Here is a 20,731-nt window from a genome sequence, read left to right on the forward strand (position 1 = left end):
TACCTGGGCTATTGACACTCCCCGTTAGGTATAACCCAATGATGAAAGACCTATTCTTTCATTTATCTGTGGGATCAAAGTCAATGCTGGTTTTTACTTAATATTATAAATTTGTTTTACTTCCTCCCAATACTCTTTAAGCCCCCTTAAGTTGAATATTTGTAGTTAGTATCCCATCAATTTAGATAATCTGGGGTGTACACACACATACACCCCTTCCATTGATATAAGTACTCTACTTCATACATGCACAGCATATAACACATAAGCAAAAATATTCATACAGCTCTTCCAAACTGAAGGTGAAGCTACTGTTCAATTTCATGGGTAGGAGTTCCCCCAAAGCCCTTTCTACCATTGGCAGAGGGAATAAATCAGAATCAGCTAGTGGACATGTTGAATCAGCTAGGGAAAGTTTCTTTAGAAGTTTGGTTATTCCTGCTTACCTTTATTCAATCAGAAAAAAAAATCACATTCACTTTAGCCACTTTCACTGATAAATGTGTTTATTGGTAGGAAAAAAACATTGATTTATTTTCTGATTCGGTAACCCTAAACAGTGGTTGTCACTTCTCTAAGTCTCAAATGGCTTAAATGTATATTACTTGACAATAGGAATTATTAAGGAACTGGAGTACTCCACTTGTGGACAATGTGTCAAAATGTATTCCACTGCTATGTATACCTAATTAGAACAAATTAAAAAAATAGAAGGGAGACCAGTAGAACAGAAGAAGGAGAGGGGGGAGGGAAAGTCGAGGGACTGGGGAATGAAATTGAGCAAATTATACCGTTTTATTGTGTGGGTGTATGAATATATTATAACCAAAAAAGGTACAGGAGTAGAAGTCAGACCCTTGGTTTTTTATTCTAATTCTGATTCTGGTGAGATAGCACTGGTTATTTCTTACCTTTGGGACTGAGTTACTGCTTAAAAAAATGAATAAAAGCAGTAGATTAGACTGTTTTAAAGTTCATTTTATTATCTGTATCCTTTTGGGAAAAGAGTTATGAAATAATTCCTGGGAAAAGAGTTATGAAATAATTCTGATATTCAAAAGGGGCTAAGTAATAATGTAAATAACCATGCACTCCATGCCCAATGTTACAAATACAATCGAAACCCTCCACATGTTTCTAAAATATATTGCCTAATCTCTTTCAGAGATAATTGGGTGGTGAATTTTGTTCTTATCGTTCCTACACATTCATTCCTTTGTCCTGTGATAGATAGATAGATAGATAGATAGATAGATAGATAGATAGATAGATGATAGAATGAATATATACACATATAAAACTCTATATAGTATACTCAAATGTTTTTAAACTTTCTATGAATTGTAGCATATGGCAAATTCCTTGAGAACTTGCTGTTTCCCTTTCAATATAATATTTCTGAAAGTCATCTAGAAGCATATGTTAATGCTTGGTGAATCATTTTTCACATCTTATTTTGGTGAATCTACCACAATTTATCTACTCACTCTCCATGGATAGCATTTCATTTTCTTAGTTATTTGGTATGACCTCCAGTGCTACAATGACCATTCTTACATATGCCTCCATAATCTGTAGGATGTATACATCTATGTTTGGAAATGGAATTTGCTCAGACAAAAATTATATACCTCTCCAATCTACCAGATATTTTTTTTAAAAAAAAAAAACTCTCTCCAGAATGGTTAAAACAATTTATGGCCAGGCATGGTGACACACAGTGTAACCTCAGCAGCTCAGAGACTAAGACATAAGGATGACACGTTAAAGTCAGCCTCAGCAATTTAGGGAAGCCCTAAGCAATTTAGCAAACTCTGTCTCTAAATAAAACAGAAAAGGGGCTGGGGAGATAGCTCAGTGGTTAAAGCCTCTGGGTTCAATCCGTGGTAGCAATAAATAAATAAATAAATAAATAAATAAATAATATTTTCCTGTCAATGAAAAGAAACCCTGTTGCTACTACAGCCTCACTAGGTATTATTAGGTATTATTGGACTATTTCAATTTTTTTTCAATTTGAGATCTGGTAAATGGTATCTCCTTGTGACTTGAATTGGTATTTCACTGCTAGTGAGGTTGACTATTTTCTCATGTGTTCATTGGCCATTTGTGTTTCTTTTTCTGTGAATTGCTTTTTTATATCTTTTTTTTATGTTTCTACTGGGTTGTTTTCTTTTTCTTTTTGATTTGTAGTTTCAAAAATCTATTTGAAATACTGACTTTGTTAATTTTTTGCATTCCAAATTTCTTCCCACAGACTATCCTGGTCTTTTCACATTTTATTCTCTTTTGCCACATAGACATTTTTAGTTTTAACACAGTCAAATGTTTTAATCATTTCCTTTAGTCTTTGTTCTTTGTCTTAAGAAATCTTTCTTATCCCAAAATGTCTAAATACTTTCATTTATTTTATTCGAACAAAATTGAAAGCTTTTAGTTTTATTATTTTCTTTTTGTTGTTGTTTATCTGCAAAGCTAATTTTTTCATCTTTCCAGTTTCTGTACACATCTGAGTCAATTCTTAGACTTTTTTTTTTTAATTTCTACTATAGGCCTATTTGTTTCTGCCCTTGTTCCATGCTGTCTTTTTATAGAAGACTTTATAAATCTTAACATCTGGTAGAATAAGTGCACTCACTGGCTTTTCTTTTTCAAAATTATTGTAATTCTTTTGGGCACATTGATCTTTTATGTGCATTTTTAGAATCTTTCTGTCAAGTGCCAATCAAACCTTACCAATATTTTTATTGAAACTGCATTATCTTTGTGAACAGATTTGGTAAAGAATTGACATTGCTACTATTTTAATTATTCTTTTCCATAATTATAGACCACATATCCATTAAATTTGAGTTTCTATATATTTATGATTGATCTCTTCCTGGCATTTTATGGTTTTTATTGCTATTATAAATAGTGCATTTTAAAGTTTATAATTTAAAAATATTTTGAGGGTATAGAAAATTGTTTTTAGATTGATGGTGTTCCAGCAAATTTGAAAACTTCATTCTTAATCATCTATCTACTTACTGTCTTCATGAAATAAAGGTTTGTTGTTGTTATTGTTGTTGTTGTTTTTCAGTCAATGACTTATTCTTTATGTCCTTTTTACCTACTAAGAGTTTCAATAAAATATTACATTGGAGAGATAACAACAGAAATCCTTGATTAAAATTTATTTCAAATAAAGGGGTTTTAACATTTCATTACTAGATATGATATTTGCAATAAATTTTGGTAGATAGGCCTTGTTAAGGGAAAACACATTCAAGTTTTCCAAGGGTTGTTTATAAATATATATACACATATATGTGTATGCTTTACACATATATGTGATTATATATTCAACTGCTCTAAGAAAATATGCATGTAATATGAATATGTATGTGAATAATCATTAGATTCCTTTTTTATTCCTAATATTATTTGTGCATTCTTTTTACTGTTCCTTAAAAAATCCTTCCAGATTTGACTTTATTAGTCATTTCCAATTAAAAAAAACCTAGGTTTTATTGCTCCTCTTCATTGTAAATTTTTTTCTATTTCATTAATTCCATACTTATTTTTCTTCATTTACCATCTTTTATTTTGTTGCTTGTTATAACTTCTTGACTGAATTTTTTAATGTTATTACCTTGCCCAGCATTACTGGATGTTTTTATAATAAATATCTCCATATAATAATTTTAATAGTTAACATGTATTCTTAGTTAATATTTTTTTATTATTTTACTTTTATATTTTTATACTTTCGATGAAATTCCTTCAAGCTAGATGTTTAACTATGAATGTATATATTGTCACAGGAAACTATGTTTGGAGTTGGATTTATTTGTATTGTATGTGGACATCTAGGAGAGTAAATTAGTTATTTGCATTAGCTTTTGCCAGAGTCATCAATAGAGGGAATTAAATTATTGTTCATTGTGATGGTAAGCCAAGTCAATTTCATTATTTTAAGTGGTACTTACAATGCTTTTAAGTCCTCAGTCATTTCTTATCTTAAGGCCTTAGATGGAACACGTGCTAGTTCCTTTTCTTTGTAAATGCTTACAAAAGTGAAGGACAGCTGCATAAGAAATCAGCTTTGAAATGTCTGGTTCATAATTATAATTGCATTTCTTAATAGCTAGATAAAAATTAATTTCACCTTTAGATAAATATAAGCACATCAAAAATTTCCCAGTCATCTCATGTTTCGTCCACAATAAGAATTTTATCTGATTTTTCAAAAGACATTTTTTTAGAAATGATAGTTGAGTCCAGTAAATAACATTTTCCCTCAGTAACACTTGATACTTTAAAAAGGAACCAGCCAGTTTTTCTCCAGTCCTGGATGGAGAGAAGCCACAGCTGACATCACATGTGAAATTTGAAATTTGCCTTTCTACCAATGTCATCATAAGATGCCATGTTCTCCTACCCAGTTTGTACTCCATTTTACAATATCATGATGAATATCCATAGCACTTAATTCCATGGTATCTTGTGAATGTGCCGACAAGGCTGAGCATGTGACAGTTGCTTAGAAATAGTGTTTCTTAGACACTACAGTTTGCCTATCAATACACCAGATTGTGAATCAATTTAAATGATGATTTGCTGAATTAATAAGCATATTTCAATTGAAGTCCACACATTTCCCAGATGGAACACATTCACCATTAGAAACTTGTAAGAACACAGATTTATATTATGATAAAATGAACATGTTAAAACAAGCATTACAAAATTTGATACACTTTTTCAGGCTCCTGTTATGTCCATGAATTGTGGTAAGTGCTTTCTACGGCACAATCTCATTTAACATGCACAGATTATGTAAACTGAATTCTTCTTTTACATGAAATAACTGAGTCTCTAAAAGGACAAATAAATTTCCCAAGGTAATAGAGCAGTAGATAGCAGAACTGAAATTTTAAGACTGCTTCTAAAACTGGTGCATTTGTTCACAGAAACACACCATCTAGTTTGCCAAGCATTTGACAAATTTCTATTATAAATTGCATCTAATATCTTTTATTTACATAGAACTTAAGTACTTTTGTGGATATACTGATCCTATCCCAAACCAGATATAAAGGTTAATGCCATTATTTTAATTGTCATCGTTTTAGGAGTTGGAGGCTACAATTTCCTGCAGGATTATATATTCAACTGCCATAAGAAAAATATAAATAAATATAAATTCTTTCTTCCTTTGAGCAGAAATGATCCTAAGCACAGGGTCCTATCTGGTGTGGCAGATCTCAATGCTGGCAATTGCTAAACTTGCATCAATACTTCCATTCTCCCCTGCTCACAGAACCCCTGGGAGGAGATTTCTTACTTTTAGCAATAGAAGTAGACACTACCCTCCACCAGGGGATGAGTCAGGAGCAGTGTCAACAATTCTTGTAGCTTCTTTTCCCTTAGGGAGTGGTTGGAGCCATCTCAGGTGTGCTGCACAGGGCTTCTAGAAAACTGCTAGCTTTCCCAATGTGGGCATGCCTTTTTAAGATGCTGTGTTCATATTATAGGTGTCAAGATGAAAGACAAAATGCTAAGAGCTGCTGAATGGAGGGGCAAAGGAATAGCTTAAAGCCGTTGGATAATTCAATCTTTCTCAGCTCCAGTTACCTAGTAAGTTGGTCTAAAATGGTAGTACTCAATTGTGTTAAGATACAGACAGCATGTACATGGTTTAGGGACATACACAAACTATTATATTTAAAATTACATGGTGTATATTTGGGGGAGGGCGGTACCAGGGATTGAACTCGGGGGCACTCTACCACTGAGCCACATCCCCAGCCCTATTTTGTATTTTATTTAGAGACAGGGTCTCACTGAGTTGCTTAGTGCCTCGCTTTTGCCGAGGCTGGCTTTGAACTTGGGAGACTGAGGCAGGTGGATCCCTAGTTAATGATAAGACTAATTATCCTCTCCACTTTTCCTCCTGCCTGAGTCTCTCAAGTCCTGAGATCACAGGTGTGTGACAACAAGCCCAACTTACATGGTGTATATTTTACAAATTTAATTAAATTCAATTTTTATTGTTCTCTCATATTTCATACAAAATGCCATTTATAGGTTTAATTTGTATTTTTTCATATATCACAAACAAAAAAAAAAGTAAAATTTAACAGGATTTTCCTCCTAGTAGAAAACTAGAATTAAAAGCTAAATTTTGTGTTTATTCATCTTGCTTGGGATTTTCTAAATATGTCTCTCAATGGCCTCAATAAGTAGAATTTATGCTACTTTTCACACATAATAGCTTAATTCTGTTTGCTGACATTCAAGCCAATGCAGTTTTCATTTATTTCCTTCCTTATGTACCAAACTTGGCCCCCTCTGCCTAGGGAGGCCAGGCAGCAAAGGGAGTGGGATATTGACTATACAGTGAGTTTAAAAAATGGAAATTTTTTTAAGATATAGGAAATAGAAATTGGAATAAAAAGGAAAAAAATTTTAATATGCTGTTAACTCTTTAAATTTAATATTTTTATATCATTAACCCCATGGCTTTATTTAGAAGTGGCAGACAGTGTCATTAGGTTTACAGGCTTTCTTCCAACCTTTGACACAGAGGATTTCTAACAACCAGGCACCATGCATGGGGAAAATGTTCCAGTGGTCTCTCTTATAAAGAAAAGCCCAAAATATAACAACCACTGGTAATATAGGAAATTATTTAGAACAGAGATGATAAGAAATACTAATTATCATCTCCACTTTCCTAATAGAGAAAATGGCTTGATTTCAGACCTCCAAAAAAATGTTTATTTTGCCAAATATAAAAATGAGACTCTTTCTAGGCAGAGCAATGACTGCAGTTTCTCCAGGGACACCGTCCTGATGGTCTTCTCTATCCCACTGCATTTTGCATCTAAGTTAGAATGACAGCTGCTGACCACGGAAAATGTTTTCCATTTTTAAGGAGAAAGGATTATTTTAATCCACATACAAAATGTAATACCATAATTTCATTAACATCTAAGTATTTCTTAGCCACTAATGGTAATGGATATAATGCTCCTTATCCAGTGTTAAATACAGAAAATGCTGCTGGCAGATAAAACCCCCCAAAAGGAGTAAGAAAATATAAGTATCTAATCCATTTATATGAGGAAAAATGACCTGGGGCAGTAATGTTATTTTCTATTAAGGTAATCTTGGAAGTGGATGGAAACCAGTTAGACAGTAATTTAATAGAAGCACAACACAGAACTCACAAATGAACCAACTTATTCCCACACTCCAGAATAGTCAAATGGTGTCTTAAGCTTGTATTTGACCTGAGAAAGTGATTTCCAGAGGCTGGGATATGGTAATCTTATAAAGACTACTTCAAAGTTTATTGAGAAGAACTTTCCAAAGCAAATATAAAGGACACAGCTCCTTTTCAGCAATTACAATTCTTTTTTAGAAAACTATCATCTTAACTTCTACCTTTGTAGTATACATATAAAAGAGACCAAGTAAGTTTAAGAAAACTTCTTCTTAAGTTAAATATCTGTGCTCCATAATAAGTAACCATTCAGATCCCAGGAGAGACAGCCTTCAAATAGATGTTTTATATATTGACATTTTTATATTACTATATATCTAATCCTGGTCTTAAAAAAAATGTGTTCTCATAAATTTGATATTAAAAAATCTCATACATCCATTTATGAAATTTTGATGTTGCTGTCGTTGAGGTTCAATGGTCCTTCTAGATCTGTAGTCTAAACAAAAGCTATTCAAACTTGGAGTGTCACTTCTCTGCATCACAGCCCAGTTTCTGCATTTGTAGCTCTGCCTGAGGGAGAAGCAGCAGCCAGAAGAACTGAGAAGTAAAGTAAAAAAGAAAACAGTCAAATTCTAGCTAAAAGAATATTAAGCATTGCTCTGGATGTGTATTCAGATTGACCCACAAGTCCCTAGATATTCCAATGTGAGTCTTCATCATGAGGAAAATAAAGCTTTCTCTTAGACATTTATGTATGTATTGCCACAATTTAATGACACACGAGTTTGAGGTTTTTTTTTTTTTTAATTCACGAATGGTGTATTTCTGGAATTTCTTATTTTTATTTTTTTAACGTATTTTATTGATTTTAATGTTTTTTTAATACACAACAACAGTGGAATGCATTACAATCCTTATTACACATATAGAGCACAATTTCCATTTTGTATAAATTGCCACATTTTTTTTATCCAGTCATCCACTGAAGGACATCTAGGTTGGCTCCACAGTTTAGCTATTGTGAATTGTGCTGCTATAAACATTGATGTGGCTGTGTCCCTGTAATATGCTGTTTTTAAGTCCTTTGGGTATAGTCCGAGAAGAGGAATAGCTGGGTCAAATGATGGTTCTATTCCCAGATTTCCAAGGAATCTCTATACTGCTTTCCAAATTGGCTGCACCAATTTGCAGTCCCACCAGCAATGTATGAGTGTACTTTTTCCCCATGACAAACTAGTTTTAACATGTATTTAATGATGGATTTTTGAAATAAAAAGAAGCATATTAACCCACCAAAAAGTTTCTACTAATTTTAATGACTACATTCCATCTCTCTTAGTAACTAAAAGCCTTCTTCGAGATCAGAGTGGTCTATCACTTGGATCTTAAGCCCAAAGACTCATATTTTTGAAGCCTGGTCCCCAGATTGGTACCATGGGAAAGAAGTAGAACCTTTGGAAGATGGGACCTAGTCAGGGATCTTGGATGATCGAGGGCATGTCCTCCAAGGGATTCTGGAACCACAGTCTCTTCCTTTCTTTCCTCCTTTGGCCATGAGGTGAGTAGTTCTGCTCCATTACATGCTTGTGTCATGAAACCCTGCTTTACCCCAGGCCCAAAGCAATGAGGCCAATAGACCGCAGCCTGAAACCTCTGAAACCATGAGCAACATAAATATTTTCTCTTCAGAAACTGATTCTCTCAAGTATTTGTTACAAAATGAAAAGCTAACAGTGTGAAAAGTTGAATATTAGCCTGCCTCACATCCAAAGAACAAAGATTCTTCTGAATAACTTGCATGGTTAGCAGTTACACCCAGTCACAAAGTTGCATTCTGCTCTGTGGATTATCTTTGCTCATGATCTTAACCTCTTGGGTATATAAACACTGGGATTTTCCTCAACTTCCTATGGTTAGACTCAGGATTTTACTTTTTCCTTGAGTGCATTCTGGATCTCTGGAAATTGAATAATTTCCATAAAGCTAAGTAGTAAGCTTTTGAGGTAGAAATATTTGGTGTTTGTTGGGCAGTTCATAGATGCACATATTTTGCCACATCAATCTTTTCTATTTGCCTGAAAGTACTATTATAGATTTGGTACTTTCGTTTTTTTAAATTATTCAATCTCATAAGCATAAACACATTTTTTTATCCTACACAATTTAAATAATGCAGAAATTTGTTCTATTTGTTCTATTTCTACACCGTTTCCACTAGTCTAACTTTCTTCTCTATATTCTTGGGGTTTCTATTGTTTGTCTTTCCTACTTCTCCCACTGGCATATTAGATTAGATTTTTGCATATACATTAATGTCTTATGTCAGTTAAATCCTAGGATAATATTATTAAAAGACCCCTTAAGCTACAACCATGGATCCACAGTTTATATTGTATATTATTAACACCTGGGAGGTAAAACAAAATTTCCACAATCACCAACAATGAAAACCACATGACACGTGGTCCCCCTGCCTGCTGGGTGGCAAGTTTCTTCTAAGCGTGAGGATAAGACATTTCACAATTTCTTAAAAATGTTAACGTGAGCAACTGGGTTGCTGTTTTGTTGAGACTGTTTTGGAATTGATACGACTAAAGGTATATACCAAGCCCTCATAGGTGACACTATCATCCTTTTACAATTTAAACAAAAAAAAATTTTTTTTTGAAAGTTAAGCAGTTCATGCAAGATCCCAAAGTAAGTGCCAGGCACTGGATTTGAACTATGCTCTTGTCTAACTACAAATTCCATTTTCTTTCTGAAGTATGAGGCTACTTTGAGCAGTGACAAAAGAGTCCCATGTTTTCATCTTTATATGATTCTTTGTCTTACTTCCACTCCATTTTGGCAAAGATCAAGACTTCTTTCCTAGGTTTTGATTGCTGATTCATTTTCCCAGATTAAATAAGCCTGATGACTGCCCTCACACGTTCATTTTTCATTTGTTTGGAATAAATTCCTCTCCCACATGCTGTCTTGAATATGCACTCATTTAATCATTGTCCAAACAGGAGCTGGGTTCTGCCACAGAAATAAACATAACAGTTTTCTCTCAGGGACCTCACAGTGACCTCCTAAATGGTCCAAAATAAAGATGGGCAGGGTGCTAAATGCCCCATAATTATCTAACTAAACCTGGTAATTACAGAGTACTTACCAAAGAAGGTAACTCTTCATTTGAACCTTACAGACAGAATAAAATTTAAACAGGAAAACAAGATGAGAGTATCAGTATTCACTTTGTATGGTTGTGTGACTCATTGATGATACCATAAAAAATTGTTTTCAAAGATGTATTCTGTCTACTTAACTGGAGCAGGATGCTTTGGAACTGGCAGGAGTAGAAGTGACTGAAGGCAGGAATGAGATCTTCAAGCTCTTATGTGCTGCACAAAGGAATTTTAATGTTATATGTAACCTACATCTTGTATGCAGAGAATTATAGAAAGATGCTGTTCTACATTCACTTGAAAATATGTTGGAGTTCTAACCTCTTGTACGGCAGGAAGTGACCCTGATTGGAGACGGGGTCTTTACAGAAATCAGTGAGTTGAAATGTTAACGATGTTAGTTGTTAATTGAATGAATAGCCAGTGTGTTTTGCCTTACAGTAACCTATAACAGGTACCACTGTTAGAATAACAGTTGAATAAGGTGATTTCAGTAAGGTAGGGTTTAAGACACTATGTCCAGTATCTTTATAAAAAGAGGAATTTGGAATCAGACATGAATACGGAGGGTGCCATGTGAAGATGAAGGCAGAGACCATGAGAGTGCACCTCAATCCAGGGAATATCAAAGATTGCCCACAGACCAACCAGAGGTGGGAAGGGGCCTGGGAAGAGATTCTAAGTCCCAGTCCTCAGAAGGAGCTACCCTGCTGATAACTGGATCTCAGACTTTCAGCCTGGAGAATTGTAAGAAATATGTTTTTACTGTTTAAACCACCCTATTTTTCACACTTTGTTTGGCACCCAATCTGTGGAACTGGAATCCAATGCCTGGCAGCCCTAGATACTAACCCAGATGGTAAGGAAGAGAGCAAGATGATTTTCTTCTGGAAAATGTAACTTTCAGACGGATAATCAAATGAAACTTTTTCTATAACACAGACATGGGAAGTATATGTTTGTACCTGAATCAGGGGCAAACACAATGTATAAATAACTGTAAAGAGATTAAAGAGATATCTAACAGGTACCACTATTAGAATAAGTTGAATAAGGTGATTTCAAAAAGAGTGGGCACCACTCCCACATGAGTTGTCAAGGCAGAGACTGCCCGTCTCCATCCAGAAGGCTTCTCTGTCTCGCCAGGTGGTGATCATACTACTTAGAGTTAAATCTTTTACTGATCCATATCTCAATACTGGAAAAATTAGAAGAAGTCAATATACAGCGGAAAAGTTTCCAAGAAATAAAAGATCTATCTTGTTTTCATGTAATCCTTGTTTCAGAATATTCTTCCTGCCACAAACTCCAGTGAAACCTATGTCAATTCCTTTACTGATGCATGAATACACCCACAGCTGATTGTAAATACAAAAGTAGGGTCAACAAATGGAGAATGGTTCCATTGTCTGTGATAGCCTTCTCTGATTGGAAAGAGTCCCTTGGGAATTCATTACTGAAGGCAAGTCCCACCCCTGGAAACTGCTCCTGCGCTCACTCAGGATTATCAGTCCTGACATTGCCAGGGAGTCCATTTGTTCTACTCAGCTGCAGACCAACACGTGATAATCCAGGTAAAACTCTTCCTCTTCCTTTTACATTTAATAGCGTATTTATCAGTATACTATATGCATGATTATGTGACAACTTTGTGTGTTGGAGTCTTTCTTTCTGAAAATATACTCATATTTTATTCATGAAATTAAGTTCTGTAAGTAGAGAAAATATCTATGAATAAATATACATAAAACTGAGATAATCAATGCCACTATCTGACATTGACTATAACTATCTTTATCTAAAAGTATATAATGTTTTCAAATGGAAAATAAAAATTGTAACAATAATTGATCACTGTGATACTCAGTCATAGAGTTGTTTGAAAAGATGATTTCTGCTCTGCAGTCCAATGTGAATTGTTCAGTTTAAAGCAGATGATTCTATTTGGAGTTTGCATTTTCATTTGTGTTTCCATCCACGTTATTTTACTGCATAGTTTTAGTTCAGACGTCATAAGATTATCAGTGCATTTTGAAGACATATTTGTATAGGTTCACAGGTACATTTATTTGAAAAAAAAATCTTAATTGTTCTTTTTGCCACAAATTTTTTCATCAGATTTGATAAACAATACTAAGTAAATCATTTATCTCTTCAAATTAATGTATCAAATAGACTCAAGCAATCTCAGAGAAATATATTACCTAGTTTGTGTAAAGGCATAGCTTTCTTAAAATTCAGAACTGCTTAACAACAAGGTTGCCTGCAATGTTAGTTGTTAATTGAATGAATAGCCAGTGTGTTTTGCCTTACAATAACCTATAATGCTAATGGATAAGCTAATTTTTCTTCCCTAAATTAATTGCACAGACGTCCTTAATTTAAAATCACTTGCATTTACTCAGCTAGTTGTTTTCAAACAGGGCAAAGGTCTTCAACATTTATACTAGACAGATTTAAATTGCCAATTTGATGTAGAAAGCAAGGAGCTTTCAGTATAAGTAATTAAAATTCACTATACATCATATACTGAATAGGTTATCTGAGTTTGCAAGAAGGCAATATTACTACAAATTAATCTTACAAAGTCCTAATTATTCTTATAAAACCCTTATTATTATTAGCCTTTCAAATTCCTAATTATTCCATCTCTGTTCATTCAGCAATTTTCATTCTGTTTCAAGATCATGTAAAGAAATTCCAAATAAAATATTAAAGTAAAAATTAAGTGATTTTCTTTAAAAATCAAACTGTCTAAACAGCTATTTGAGTTTGTAAGAAAAGTTAATTTTTTAATTTGTTCTACTTAGTTGTACATGACAGCAGAATGCCTTTCAATTCATCATACACAAATAGAGTGCAATATTTCAATTCTCTGGCTGTGCACTGTTTAGAGACGTACCATTTGTGCAATCATCCATGTACCTAGGGTAATGATGTCCATCTCATTTCATCATCTTTCCTATATTCATAACCCCTAAGAAAGGTTATCTCACCACAAATTAATCTTACTCTAATTATTATATTTCCCTTTGATTCAGTAATTTCTCTTCTGCTTCTATGTCCCATAGAAAATTCTAAATACAATATTAAAATAAAAATTTAGTTATTCTCATTCATCAAGCTGTTAAAATTAGTGAATTCTATGTGTGAATTACTGTTTTAATGTAGCTAAGATTTATAATGAGAGATGAAGTTAATATAATGAATGTTATGTTCAAAATACAGTCATAATAGATATGATGTTAATGATAATAAATGATTAATGTCCCACATCAATGAAGAATGTCAGAAACATTACATAGAGACAGATGACTGTGAAACCCAGCATCCTAAAGCCTCATTGAGAAAATCTAAGAATATATTTCCATTAGTGTCAAGAATAAATGATTACCAGCATTAGCCTCGATTATTTTAGTGTTTCTTATGCCAGACAATTTTTATATCAAGAATTTTATTAAACAAAATTACACATCCTTTGAACAATTTAATGCATCAATTATTTTTAGTTATCTTAAAATTTAGCATGTTTACTTTCTTTTATATTAAAAAAGTGTTATTTCATGTATTGCTACATAAAAACCTTAAGAAATCTTATTTTCTTATATCTTTAAAATAAAATTTCAACCTGACATTATAGCCCAATTATACTATCAGTGGAAAACTCATCAGATGAAAATTACATTCTCTGCAGATTCTTTTATCTAAGCAATTTTAAAAATCAAGGGGAATAAAATGTCTTTCCCTTGAAACTTCGTAAAATCAGAAAATATAAACAATCAAAATTTGGGAAATATAAACAATCAAAATTTGAGAAATATAAACAATCAAAATAGTAGAAATGTGAAAAGTCTTATTTATTTTTGTTCACAGACTTAGAACTATTTTTATTTTTTCATTACTTTAAAAATACATGAATAATTCAGAACATATACAAAAACATGTGGACTAATATGATGAACTCTGGGCACCCAATACCTAGCATTAACAATGAACAGAAATGGTTTTCCTTTCTCACACACAGCGCCTTCAACTAGTCCCAACTCCCACATTATTTTGAATTTATCCTAGACACCATGTCATTTAATTAATTAATATTACAGTGTGCATCTCTAAAACCTGAGCTCTCTTCTTTAAAACACTGTGATGCCATGATAACACATTAAAATATGCATGTCCTCATTTTCATCAAAAAACAAAAGAGTAAATGTGCAACTCTCCTATCACCTCCTACAGGTCTCTCTTTTAAAACATATATTTAAATCAGAATTCAAGCAGAGTTCACACATGTGAACTGATTGATCCTTTTTTTTTTCTTTACCATACTTTTAATCCACAAGTTCTCCTTCTATCTTTTTATTCCTTGCATTTGCCTGGGGATGGGGGAATGGGCTTTTGTCTTGTGTAGTTTTCCTGTGTAAGATTTGCTGATTGTCATACTACAGTGTAATTTCACGTTTTCCTCCACATTTTTTTGTAGTTTGACATTTAGGGCTAGAAAATCACCCAGATTCAGGGTCTATTTTTGGCTGGAAACTCTAAAGTTGGCCATGAGGAGACACTAAGTGTGGGACTGTTTCCCTTTGGCTAATGTCACTAGCCATTGGAAACTCAATGCTATTCATTTTAATTTGAAAAATGAAAATATATGGTCAATTCTGAAATATTGTCAGCATAGTGGAACGACATGGTGGAAAAGTTAAAAATTAAATATAAATATTACTTCTGGTTAAATGGCTAGCAAAATCACCAACACCGTTTTCTTTCTCCAATAAATGACTGTACTTTCTAGAATTTGAAATCATACACAGTAAAAATTAAGTCTCAGATTTCTCAGAAAATACACACTCAAGCCATTCTTCTCCTTCTTTGGTTTTCTTGTTGCTTTGTCCCAACACCCTAGCTCTTTACTGGACTTGGCCACATTATCACGTTATCCAAGTTGTCATGTCCCAAGTTAACACGGTTTGTGTGATTATTCTCACAAGTACTTTCCAATGAAGAGTAATGTGGTTCTAAGGACGTGCTTTCAGGAATTCCAAAATAGGACACATCATCTATAAAAGAAATTTTGTTGCTTTTCTAGTGATCTGGGAAAGTTGGCATGCATTTTAAAATACTAGCGTTTTGGGGTGTTTTTTTTTTTTAAGTTTTCTTAATTCCTGGATCTAAAGGGCCGAATATTTTAAATCATCATTTCCTCAGATGGCAACTTAAGCACTAAAGATACCATCTGTTTACTGGAAGATGGGAATTTGAGCTCAAGAGCTAGGCAGAAATCCACTTAAGAGAATTAAAACATGCAGGGCCAGATCTCAACCAGCAATGCTAACTTACTGGTGGGTTAAATGAGCTTTAGGTTAAAACTGCTTGACACAGCCACCCCTAGAATAATAATAAGTGCATGAAGGTATCTTCCAGAGGGTGTCATATGCTTTATGTTCAGTGATTGAATGAAAGTAGGCATCTGTTTTTAATAGCATATGAGACCAAAAATACTAATGTATTTGTTTGGAAATACTGAATAAGCCAAGATTAAAATAAGACATAAATTAAGAAAATATCTATGATTTTAGAAAATTAGTATTACATATAAAATGAGTAGGCTGCATAGAAGAAACAAAAATGCCATGTAATTAGCAGATGTTGAATCTGGGTGAAAGGTATATTATTCCCTTTTTAATATATATTTGCATTTCTATGTAATAAAACATTTGAATAAAAATGAGTATGATCCATTTACATTGGTTGGTAAATAACTTCAGACTCTAAATAGACAAGTATATACAAACGAAGATCCTCATTAGTTAGTGCTTATGAATGTATATATGCACATAATCAGAAAATATAATGAACATAAAGGATTTCATTTTGAATATGTTTATGGCGATCATATCATTTTATGCTAAAACAAGTTTACTTTAAAAGAAAAAGAACTCTTCAACTAAAGAACTGAAAGGCATCAAGATAAAATGAAATTATTTTATGTAAATAAAAGTGATCACATACAGAAACATTATATATATATGTGTGTGTGTTTGTGTGTGTGTGTGTGTGTGTGTGTGTGTGTGTGTGTGTGTGTGTTACCTTCTTCTTAATGTTGAGTTATTTTAGTTTCCTAGGACACTTCAGTCATGACTAGTTTTCAGGATTCAAATGAATACATGAATAATTGTATTTCTTTTAGTGAAAATGTTGACTACTGAATCTCCTTGAGAAATCTCACTTACTTTAGGTTGCAATTTCCCCTAGGAATTTCTTTTTTTTATTAGTTGTTCAAAACATGACATAGTTCTTGACATATCATATTTCATACATTTGATTCAAGTGGGTTATGAACTCCCATTTTTACCCCGTATACAGATTGCAGAATCACATAATTGGTCTCTTCTTACTTAAGGTTTTCAGTCAGTGAATTCTGTACAGTCCATCTCTTGAGACTCTAAATTAAAGGATATTGGAGAAATCTGTAGTCTCTTTATAATGCACCTCTTCTGCACAAATTTGTAAAGAAATAATAGAGAAATTATAGAATCTGGGGCCCCTTAGAGTCAGAACTTTGGGCACGACTCTGCAAGAAGGTAAGAGTGTTTTCTAATGACAAGGTTCGGGGTTCTTGGGAAACTGCCACCTATGTCAATTTCTCCAGGTAATGAGGCTAAACAGTGCCTCCAATTTCAGGCAAGGCTTATTTGACAATAGTGAACGTGATAAAGATGCTTAATCTGGACACCTTCTACAATAAATTCATAGCTCAGAAAAATTAATACATATATCATAAGTTTGAGATTCTTTTTCCCTTTTTAACTGTTTTAATTATAAGTAAGAACTTTTATAACATTTTTCCTTAGAAACTGTGTAAGTTATTCAAGGATTCTTACATCTCCCTACTTAAAATCAGCTTGTCAATTTCAACAAAAAGGAGATAATTTTTATTAAGACTAAATTTACATATAAATATAGATAGACTTGATATTGTTACAATAGCAAGTTTCTAAATAGCTATGTGTGGTGACTGGTCACCCAGTTTTCAGATCTTTGTTAATGTCTCTAAAAATATTTAATGATATTCTGGGAAATGACTTCTTTTATTTTTGCAACAAATTATATTTCTGTATATTTATGTTCTTAGTGTATCCTTTTTCGTAATTTGTCACAAACTTGGCAAAAAAAATTATAAAAGAAAATTTCCATCTTTCTATCACCCAGAATTTTGACTATACAAGAAGTATTATTAAGAACTACTGGAGCCAAGCATCTATCTCAGCAAAATATCATTAGCAATTTCCCCTCCTCCCCAGATATTGCTTTGAAACTATTTTTTATTTCTATTCAACTTAGTTTTACCATTGTTCTATGGCATATTCATTTTATCTGATATGAGGTTGGTATAATGATCTTTATAATTCCTTAATCTCCCATACTGCTTTGGACATATCTGCTTAATAATCTCTAATGTCATATTTTTCTTCTCTTTCCTTTTGACTTACTAGCACATGGCATAGGTATTTTATTGTTTATCTTTCTATAGAAACAGACTTAAAAAATCAATATATAGAAACAGACTTAAAAAATCAATATGCTTATTTGCTTTCTAGTTCACCATTTTCAGGTTTGACCCATGCTAATCTACTTCTGCTACTTCATTTTGCCTTAATTTTTGGTGTTAAGTGAAATCTTGAGTGCTTTACTTTCAATTACATTTCAGTTGCAGGAACAATAAAGATTAATTTTTTTTCATTATAAACTACAGACACAGGTCATTTAAAAATTTATATTCTATATATAATTTCATACTTTCTTTTTCAAAAAATAAGAATAGCAGTTCTGCTATTGTAATATGCCTCAAAAGCAAAAAAGAATTATTTTTTCAAAATTTTATCTAATTTATGAAATAAAGTGATATCAATGTAACGATATGCACTAAAGAGTTGATTTGAGGTTGACTGGTCATTGCATAATGCATTTATCAGTAATTTTTTGCATGGGGTACCAGGGATTGAACTCAGGGATACTTAACCACTGAGCCACATTCTCACACACACCCCTCTTTTTTTTTTTTTTTTTTTTTTTGAGATAAGGTCTTCCTAAGTTGCTCAGTGGTTCGTTGCCACAACCTGCACTGCCAAACCCTAGAAACCAGCCAGAGGAAATGGGGAATTAAGAAAGACACAGAATCACTTATAGAGAGAAAGCTGAGACAGACCTCTGATGGAGGAAAAGTGACCCAGAGCTAGATCAGCCTATTTATCATATAGAGTCTCACAATCAGGAAGTTAATGCACATTGTTGTCTGTGCACTAAAAAGTTACATAACTAGAGGCATTTTTGTAACTATGCTACTATTGCACTGCTAAGAACATCCTGTTATTATCCTGCTGTACCCAGGAAGCCCATTGCCTGCAAAACAGGCAGGCTTGAGGTTGCAGCACCATGTTGTGGTTATCTTGTTATGTTCAGAATTCTCTCTCTCTGGCAGCTGATATCTGGGCTCAAGGTCAAGACTGTTACTGTTCTGTACATTTGCACAGAACTTCCTCAGGCAGGGCATTGCCATAGCTCCTGGGTAATCTCATCCTGCCCCTTTACATAGAAAGTTCCCAGGGCAAAGTGTAGCCACAATTCCCAGGCAGTTAAAAACCATGATCCAAGTCACTGCTGTCCATAGCTTGCTAAGTTGCTGGGTCTGGCCTTGAACTTGTGATGCTCCTGAGTTGGCTTCCCGAGCTCTTAAGATTATAGGCATCTGCCACTGTGCCTGGCTCAAATACTATTTAAAAAAATAGCAAATGTAGTAATGCAATAATACTAAGTTTTACATTTAGTTATTAAAAGGAAAAAATGAATACAAATATGTTAATCAACTTGAAGTTTGAAATGAAACTTATAAAAAGATATATGAGAATTTTATGTTTTCAGGTTCATAAGCATAAAAGAATACTAAAACAGTAGATTATTCAAAAAGGGACATTAGGGATCATTTATCAGTCACTACTATATGTAATTTAGCCAAGAAACTCTTGCTTTAAAGAAAAAATCTGTTGGCTGGTGTAAATAATAAAATTAACAAAAGCCCCAGCTTTTGTCTGAGTTGTCCAGCAGAGATGAGGAGGGACTGGATTGTTCCATTCTTCTCTCAGCCTTCTCAGCCCAGGGCAGCCCTAAAACACAGCCAAGTACATCAAACACTAATATGTTTACAAAAATGAGATAAATGGAAAGATGTTGAAATTGTAGTTAAATTTTATTTTTATTCATTCTCTGAATTCCTTTTATTTTACATTTTAATATTTCCCATTATACATTCAAAAATGAGAACTAATAACTCAAGAATTCTAGAATATAAACTTTTCTATTAAATGAGAAAATCAAAGCCTAGTGGAGTTTATTTAGACGAAAAGCAGCCCACTGGTGGCTGAGTAAAATTAGTAATCAGACTCTTGTTGCTGCTCTTTTTTTCTATGTAGACGTCTTTAATTCCTAATAATTTGTGTAAGTCTGCATTCTCTCATATAGTTATCTATATTTATTTGTTTAGTCCATCTTTTATTCTATATATAATGCAATTTCAAATTTTGCACATAGAAATTCAAATTAAAAATAGATCAGAATGTCTATCTGTTGTCTTTTTATTTGGTCTTATGCAGTTATAAAATGTATTTCTGGTGGGCACATGAAATAGAAAAAGAAGCTGACCTGGAGCAAAAATAACTTTATTAGATGTATAGCATGCACACTTCATCTGTCATATTATCATCTATGACAGCCTGGTCAGCACCTCACATGTCTGTGCATCCTATGATTCCATTCTAGCTTTCATCTTCCATCACACACACACACACACACACACACACACACACACACACACAAATGTGAAACTTTGTGTGACCTTTATCCTATTATACATATATATATATAATAAAAAAGTTTTTTATCATTATATTGGGAAATGTAGCTGAAGAAATGGAATGCTGTTTCAGACACATTTGTATTTTACTGGTTTTAACATAGTATTAAAACTCAAGTACTCAAAGTAGCAGTCTGAAGAAATAGCAAATGATTATTGAATGGTTAAATGGGAAGATAAAATAAATAGGCACAGTCATCTTTTATGTCATTGTTTTCATCTCAAAATTGTCCAGTGTCACCTTTGGTTTTAAAAAAAATACAAACTGAAAATGTATCTATCTTTCATTTTTTAAAAAATTAAATTTGATAATCCACTTTAGAATTTTATAGTTATATCAATAAATATGATAAGAACTTTGCACTCCAACAGTACAAATAGTATAATAGTATTAAATACATGGCCAGAAAAACTACAAGGGGACATAGTAAGATGGAT

This window comes from Ictidomys tridecemlineatus, chromosome 14 (genome assembly GCF_052094955.1).
Source record: "Ictidomys tridecemlineatus isolate mIctTri1 chromosome 14, mIctTri1.hap1, whole genome shotgun sequence".
Lineage (NCBI taxonomy): Eukaryota > Metazoa > Chordata > Mammalia > Rodentia > Sciuridae > Ictidomys > Ictidomys tridecemlineatus.